Source organism: Arvicola amphibius, chromosome 12, assembly GCF_903992535.2.
Source record: "Arvicola amphibius chromosome 12, mArvAmp1.2, whole genome shotgun sequence".
NCBI lineage: Eukaryota > Metazoa > Chordata > Mammalia > Rodentia > Cricetidae > Arvicola > Arvicola amphibius.
Genome location: NC_052058.2, coordinates 108,827,020 through 108,835,910, shown reverse-complemented (window position 1 = coordinate 108,835,910; position 8,891 = coordinate 108,827,020).

Sequence of the window (8,891 nt, the reverse complement as noted above, 5' to 3'; positions counted from 1 at the left end):
CTGTCCCCCTGCTGGAAGACTGACAAGAATGGATTGGGGGTTAAAACCTCCAATTTAAAGTCAGTGTGCCACAGTGAGTCATCTTAGTAGGAATCCAAACCTGCAGAACTTTCCTGGTAGCTGTCACTGATGGGAAAGGTCCATCTGGATTTTGTGTGTGTGTGTGTGTGTGTGTGTGTGTGTGTGTGTGTGTGTACTACTCACAGGATAGAATTTTATCATTTTTTTAAGGACTTAGTTTTAATAAGTACTAGTGTTTTGCTTGCATGTATATATGTGCACCATGTGTGTACCTGGTGTCCACAGAAACCAGAAAAGGTTTAGACCAGATCCCCAGGATTGTATGGGTGCTGAGAATGGAACCCAAGTCCTCTGCAAAAACAGCCAGTGATTTTAACTTCTGAGTCACTACTCCAGCCCAGAATGGAACTGAGTATCCTAACATTGTAAAACACATTTATTTCTTCTTAGTTTGTGTGTTTGAGTATTGTGCTGCATGTCTATAGGGTGGAGGCAGAAGGACATCAGATCCCAGAGAACTGGAGAAATAGACAGATAGATGTGAGCTGCCATGTGTGTTCTGAGAATGAACCAAGGTCTACTGCAAGAGCAGCAAATGCACTTGGTCATTGAACCATTTCTTCAGCCCTCAGTTTGTTTTGTTTTGATTTTTTTAAGCCGAGTCTAGCTATGTAGCTCTGGCTGGCCTCCATATCACTGTGGAGTCCAGGCTGACTTTCATAGATATTCACCTGCCTCTGCCTCCCATGTGCTGGGATTAAAGGCGTGGGATATAGGCCCAAACAAGGAGCATTTTGATGCATGCTCATAAGATATGTTCAAGTTGAGAATTGAAAGGTCCCTCTAACCCCTTCTTTTCCACACCTTTCCCCTCTTATTAAAAAAAGTCATTGAAAGAAATCTGTTAAGGTAAAACTCTGATGCCATTGAACAAGTCTGTATAAGAGGACTTGTCACAGAGGTCTTCGTAGCTTGGGGATGAGCATGCTGATTTCACGGAGAGTGGGTCTTATGTTGAGCATGCTAGCCTCAACACTATGTGTAGCCGAGGATGGCCCAGAGCTTCTGCTTCTCCTTCACTCACCTCCCAATGCTGGCATTGCAGGTATGTGCCACCATGCCAAATTTGTATGGTGCTGAGGACTTCTACAAGCCAGTCAAATATTCTACCAACTCAGTTATAGCCCTAGAGATTAAACTACTGAATTATGTATTCCTAGGAACAAAAAACTGTGTCCAGAATGTTTTTTATGGATATTGAGGAAATCATTTACTTATAGAAGATAGCATAGCAGGGCTCTGTTTAGTGTCCTCTGCCATTAAAGAGATCTCAAGTCATTATGCCATATGCCAGGTACTTCTTGCTTCTACTTTGTAAAGAAATATTATATATATATATATATATATATGTGTGTGTGTGTGTGTGTGTGTGTGTGTGTGTGTGTACTAAGAATGCATAAGTACTTATTGAGCACCTACTGAGGGACAGACATTCTAGGGCTCATTGCCAAAGTAAGCACTTTGGAATAACTTTGGCACAAAATTAAAAATCATTGTGGATCCCAGTCATAATTGAAAACAGTAATAAAATATCAAAAAGCATTAGTTTGGCACAGCTTCAAACAATCTGAGTTCAAAGTGTGAATCACGAAGGCAAGAGAATGGAAGAACACCAACATTGATAGATTGTGGCTTAGGAGCAGGTTGAGGCCTTGGATGGCTGAATAACTACTGAGTAGCAGAGAGGCTGAGATCAGAGGGGCAAACAACCAGCTCGGATCTCTGAACTCACTGACCGACCCTGGGAATTTTATTACCAGGTTAAGCATGTATTTCTTTTGCAGGATGATTACAGTATAGGTGACTATGGTGAGTCACACTCTAATTGAGGTGGAGGCTGCGGAAGGGCAGAAAAGTCACATGTCCGTGTGGCGAGTGTGCGTATGTATGTAGACCTGCGTATGGAGTCAGGAGGTCAACCTCAAGCATCGCTCTATCTTGTTTTGTGGGACAAGGTCTCTCACTGGCTTGCAACTTGCCAAGTAGGCTCGGCAGCTGCTTGGCCACTGTTCCCCAGGTATTCATGAGCACTGGGATTACACGTGTGCACCGGCATCCCTGGACTTTTCACACAGGACTGGAGGCTGAACAGCTCCTCATGTGTGGAAAGGCAGTATGTTACCGGGTGAATGATCTCCCAGCTTGAAAACTGTCTTCTAGGCACATGGAGCATATGTATTTACCATCACAATTCTAGTTCATTCTCTAGTTCTGGCAGAACTGTAAGAAAAAATCCTCCTATTAGCCCGTGTCAGTATGAATTCAGTTCCCCAGCCAGGTGGCAGAAAACCCCCTTCCCGTCCATCAGCCTTTGCTCAGCTTGTAGATGTTTGAACAAGTATGATAGAAATAAGTTCTGGCAAGCAATAACATGCAAACACAGCTGTTGGCATTGTTTGGGACTAAAAGAAACCAGCATGTATGTGCAGTCCACCACTAGGAGAAGCCTATTGGCTGTTGTCAGGAAAGGGGGATCAGGGATCAAAGATTAGCTCTACAACAAGCCTAATCTACCGTTTATCACTTTCCTGCAGCAGCACGGGGCTCTTTCAGACTGTTCTGCTCACAGGGCTCCAAAGACAGACAGGCATTTTTAATAGGCTATGCCAAATTATGTAGGTCACATACAATGGCATCCCTTTCTGGAAGGGGATGGAAAAGGAAAGAGTTAAAAGATCACGAATGAAAATGTGTTATTAGAGTCAAACCTCAGTCCAATGCTCCTGGCCTGTGCCTCCTGTCCCAAAGATGTGATTTATTCTATGATGAGGAAAGAGACAGCTGCAGAGCCGCCATTGCTGGGCTTTGAGGAGACGGCTGCAGAGCCAAAATTGCAGGGGTCTGAAGTGATGGCTGCAGAGCCACCATTGCCGGGGTCTGAGGACACAGCTGTAGAGCCACCATTGCTGGGGTCTGAGGTGATGGCTGCAGAGCCGCCATTGTGGAGTTTCGGTCTCAGCACCAGGGTTCTAAGCAGAGTGATTGGCACTGCCTTGTAGAGCTCTGGGGTAGGATGAGGTGTAAAGAAATGCATGTAGCTCCAGATACGAAAATGAAAAGTTGCTGACAACAAAAACTGAGTGGGAAAGCAAAATTAAAATTGACCAATTACAAAAGTAGATTGAATATTAACTCACTTCAAAAGGACACACGGTTGTGTTTCACTAGAGGACAAACTGGCAAACATTGTTCATGTTCTGAATCGGTTCCTCATAGTGTAAATAAAGTTTTATTAAAACATGGCTATGCTCATTTATTTACATGTGGTCTATGGCTGCTTCATGTAACAATAGTTGGCACAACAGGATCCATATGACCTCCAAAGCCTCAAATATTTACTGTCTGGCCCTTTACAGAAAAGGTTTGTCAGCCATGAATCTAGAGGGAATCTTTGTGTTGACTAGATTTCTACAGGATTTTTTTTTGCATATTTATATGTTTAATTATTCAAGTTTCATTATTTTATACAGTCTAATTGAACATTTCTGGTCCTAAGGCTGTTCTGGGCATTTGTCCTTTAAATGGAAACTCAGACTCCTTTTCTGTCGGAACTATTTTGGCTCACACAATTAAGAGTCTTTCTTCAGGTATACTACACCAAGTTACTAAGGGAGATCTGAGAAGGGATCAGAGGGTTTTAAAGAGATGTGACCATGTTAATTCTTATTGTCCAGGGCATGGTTAATGATTGCAGTTACAAGGCAAGCTAGAATACCTTAAAGATAGCATTTTTTTTAAGTCATTGCTTTACCTTTCCCATAATTCTTTTTTTCTTTTTTTTTTCTTTCTCATGGTTTATTTTTTTTTTTATATTTAAAAATTTCCATCTCCTTCCATCCTCCTCCACCTCCCTCCGCTCCTCCTCCCCCTTCCCGCCCCTTCTTCTCCCCCTTCCCTCCCCTTCCCTCCACCCATACCTCCCCTCCCTCCCTCTCAAGGCCAAGGAGCCATCAGGGTTCCCCACTCTATGCTAAGTCCAAGGTCCTCCCAACTCCCCCCAGGTCCAGGAAGGTGATCCACCAAGCTGAGAAGGCTCCCACAGAGCCCGTCCATGCAGAAGAATCAGAGCCCAGCGCCAATGTCCTTTGCTTCTCAGTCAGCCCCCCGCTGTTGGCCACATTCAGAGAGACGGGTTTGGTCGCATGATCCATCAGTCCCATTCCAACTGGAGTTGGTGATCTCCCTTTAGTTCTGTCCCACCGTATCTATGAGTGAAGGCACCCCTCACGTTCCTGACTTTCTCCCTCATGTTCTCGCTCCTTCTGCTCCTCATCAGGACCTTGGGAGCTCAGTCCAGTGCTCCAATGTGGGGCTCAGTCACCTTCCCCATCTGTCGCCAGCTGGAGGTTCCCTCACGGTCCTGACTTTCTTTCTCATGTTCTCCCTCCTTCTGCTCCTCATCAGGACCTTGGGAGCTCAGTCCGGTGCTCCAATGTGGGGCTCTGTCATTTTCTTCATCTATCGTCAGGTGGAGGTTCTATGGTGATATGCAAGAAATTCATCAGTATGGCTATAGGAACTGGCCTTTTCAGGCTCCCTCTCCTCAGCTGCCCAAGGAACTAACTGGGGGCGTCTCCCTGGAAACCTGGGAACCCCTCTAGGGTCAAGTCTCTTGACAACCCTCAGGTAGCTCCTTAAATTAAGATATATGCTTCCCTGCTCCCATATCCACCCTTCCTATATCCCGAGCATCCCATTCCTCCGAGCTCCCCCCATTCTCCCCTTCACACATTTCTCTCCCCATCTTCCCTTGGCCCAGTCTCGCCCAACCCTCAAGTTCCCAATTTTGCCTGGCGATCGTGTCTACTTCCAGTATCCAGGAGGATTACTATATCTTTTTTTGGGAGTTCACCTTCTTATTATCTTCTCAAGGATCCCAAATTTATAGGCTCAATGTCCTTTAATTATGGCTAGAAACCGATTATGAGTGAGTACATCCCATGTTCATCTTTTTGGGTCTGGGTTACCTCACTCAGAATAGTGTTTTCTATTTCCATCCATTTGCCTGCAAAATTCAAGATGTCATTGTTTTTTACCGCTGAGTAGTATTCTAGCATGTATATATTCCACAGTTTCTTCATCCATTCTTCCACTGAAGGGCATCTAGGTTGTATCCAGGATCTGGCTATTACAAATAATGCTGCTATGAACATAGATGAGCATATGCTTTTGTTGTATGATTGGGCATCTCTTGGGTAGATTCCCAATAGTGGAATTGCTGGGTCCTGGGGTAGGTTGATCCCGAATTTCCTGAGAAACCGCCACACTGCTTTCCAAAGTGGTTGCACAAGTGTGCATTCCCACCAGCAATGATGAGTGTACCCCTTACCCCACAACCTCTCCAGCAAAGTTTATTATTGGTGTTTTGGATTTTAGCCAATCTGACAGGTGTAAGATGATATCTCAAAGTTGTTTTGATTTGCATTTCCCTGATAGCTAGGGAGGTTGAGCATGACCTTAAGTGTCTTTTGGCCATTCGAACTTCTTCTGTTGAGAATTCTCTGTTCAGTTCAGCGCCCCAATTTTTAACTGGGTTAATTGGCATTTTACCGTCTAGTCTCTTGAGTTCCTTATATATTTTAGAGATCAGACCTTTGTCAGTTGCAGGGTTGGTGAAGATCTTTTCCCAGTCAGTAGGCTGCCTTTGTGTCTTTGTGACAATGTCCTTTGCTTTACAGAAGCTGCTCAACTTCAGGAGGTCCCATTTATTCAATGTTGCCCTTAATGTCTGTGCAGCTGGGGTTATGCGTAGGAAACGGTTCCCTGTGCCCATTTGTTGTAGAGTACTTCCCACTTTCTCCTCTATCAAGCTCAATGTGTTCAGATTAATATTGAGGTCTTTAATTCATTTGGACTTGAGTTTTGTGCATGGTGATAGACACGGATCTACTTTCATTCTTCTACAGGTTGACATCCAGTTATGCCAGCACCATTTGTTGAAGATGCTTTCTTTCTTCCATTGTGTGCTTTTAGCTCCTTTATCAAAAATCAGGTGTTTGTAGGTTTGTGGTTTAAGATCCGGGTCTTCTATACGATTCCATTGGTCAACTTCTCTGTTTTTATGCCAATACCAAGCTGTTTTCAATACTGTAGCTTTGTAATAGAGTTTGAAGTCAGGGATGGTAATGCCTCCAGAAGTACCTTTATTGTATAAGATTTTTTTTGGCTATCCTGGGTTTCTTGTTTTTCCATATAAAGTTGATTATTGTCCTCTCAGTCTCTGTGAAGAATTTTAATGGGAACTTGATTGGGATTGCATTGAATCTATAGATTGCTTTTGGTAGAATTGCCATTTTTACTATGTTGATCCTCCCAATCCACGAGCAGGGGAGATCCTTCCATTTTCTGGTATCCTCTTCAATTTCTTTCTTCAAAGACTTAAAGTTCTTGTCAAATAAATCCTTCACTTCCTTGGTTAGAGATACTCCCAGATATCTTATGCTATTTGTGGCTATTGTGAAAGGTGATACTTCTCTGATTTCCCTCTCTGCTTCCTTATCCTTTGTGTATAGGAGGGCGACTGATTTTTTGGAGTTGATCTTGTAACCTGCCACGTTACTGAAGGAGTTTATCAGCTGTAGGAGTTCTTTGGTGGAGTTTTTGGGGTCGCTTATGTATACTATCATATCATCTGCAAATAATGAAAGTTTAACTTCTTCCTTTCCAAATTGAATCCCCTTGATTCCCTTATGTTGTCTTATTGCTATTGCTAGAACTTCAAGCACTATATTGAAGAGATAGGGAGAGAGTGGACAGCCTTGTCGTGTTCCTGAATTTAGTGGGATAGCCTTGAGTTTCTCTCCGTTTAATTTGATGTTAGCTGTCGGCTTGCTGTAAATAGCTTTTATTATATTTAGGAATGACCCTTGTATTCCTAATCTCTCCAAAACTTTTATCATAAAAGGGTGCTGAATTTTGTCAAATGCTTTTTCAGCATCTAATGAGATGACCATATGGTTTTTTTCCTTCAGTTTATTTATATGATGGATTACATTGATAGATTTTCGTATGTTGAACCAGCCCTGCATGTCTGGGATGAAGCCTACTTGATCGTAATGGATAATTTTTCTAATGTGTTCTTGGATTCGGTTTGCCAGTATTTTATTGAGAATTTTTGCGTCAATGTTCATGAGTGAGATTGGCCTGTAATTCTCTTTCTTGGTTGAGTCTTTGTGTGGTTTAGGTATCAGGGTAACTGTAGCTTCATAGAAGGAATTTGGCAGTGACTCTTGTGTTTCTATATTATGAAATACCTTAAGGAGTATAGGTATTAGGTCTTCTTGGAAGTTCTGGTAGAATTCCGCATTGAAACCATCTGGTCCTGGGCTCTTTTTGGTAGGGAGGTTTCTGATAACAGTTTCTAATTCTTCGTGACTAACAGGACAATTTAGAGCATTTACCTGGTCCTGGTTTAACTTTGGTATATGGTATTTATCTAAAAAACTGTCCATTTCTTTTACATTTTCCAATTTTGTGGCATACAGGCTTTTGTAGTAAGATCTAATGATTCTCTGAATTTCCTCTGTGTCTGTAGTTATGTCCCCCTTTTCATTTCTGATCTTATTAATTTGCGTGTTCTCCCTCTGCCGTTTGATTAGTTTGGCTAAGGGTTTGTCAATCTTGTTGATTTTCTCCAAGAACCAGCTTCTTATTTCATTGATTCTTTGGATTGTTTTCTGTGCTTCTATTTTGTTGATTTCTGCCCTCAGTTTGATTATTTCCAGTCTTCTACTTCTCCTAGGTGAGTCTGCTTCTTTTTGTTCCAGAGCTTTCAGGTGTGCTGTTAAGTCACCAATGAGTGCTTTCTCCATTTTCTTTAAGTGGGCACTTAGTGCTATGAACTTTCCTCTTAGCACTGCTTTCATTGTGTCCCATAGGTTTGAGTATGTTGTGTCTCTGTTTTCATTAAATTCAAGAAAGACTTTAATTTCTTTCTTTATTTCTTCCTTGACCCAGGTGTGGATCAGTAGTTGACTGTTCAGTTTCCATGAGTTTGTGGGCTTTCTGGGGGTAGCATTGTTGTTGAATTCTAATTTTAATCCATGGTGATCCGATAAGACACAGGTGGTTACTAATATTTTTTTGTAACTGTGGAAGTTTGCTTTGTTACCAAGTATATGGTCAATTTTCGAAAAGGTTCCATGAGCCGCAGAGAAGAAGGTATATTCTTTCCTATTTGGGTGGAATGTTCTATAGATGTCTGTTAAGTCCATTTGGTTCATTACCTCCATTAAGTCTTTCAATTCTCTGTTAGGTTTCTGTCTGATTGACCTGTCCATTGGTGAGAGAGGAGTGTTGAAGTCTCCAACTATTAGTGTGTGTGGTTTGATGGCTGCCTTGAGTTCTAGAAGTGTTTCTTTTACATAAGTGGGAGCTTTTATATTAGGGGCATAGATATTCAGGATTGAGACTTCATTCTGATGGATTTTTCCTGTTATGAGTATAAAATGTCCCTTTCCATCTCTTCTGATTGATTTTAGTTTGAAGTCAACTTTGTTGGAAATTAGTATGGCCACACCCGCTTGTTTCTTAGGGCCATTTGCTTGATAAACCTTTTCCCAACCCTTTACTCTGAGTAGGTGTCTGTCTTTGTGGTTGAGGTGTGTTTCTTGTAAACAGCAAAATGTTGGATTCTGTTTTCGTATCCAGTCTCTTAGCCTGTGCCTTTTTATAGGTGAATTGAGTCCATTGATATTAAGTGATATTAATGACCAGTGGTTGTTAACTTCAGTCATTTTTAGCAGTAGAGTTTGTGTGTTTCCCTTCTTCTAGTTGTGCTGGTGAAGGGTCGCTAGATGCCTGAGTTATTG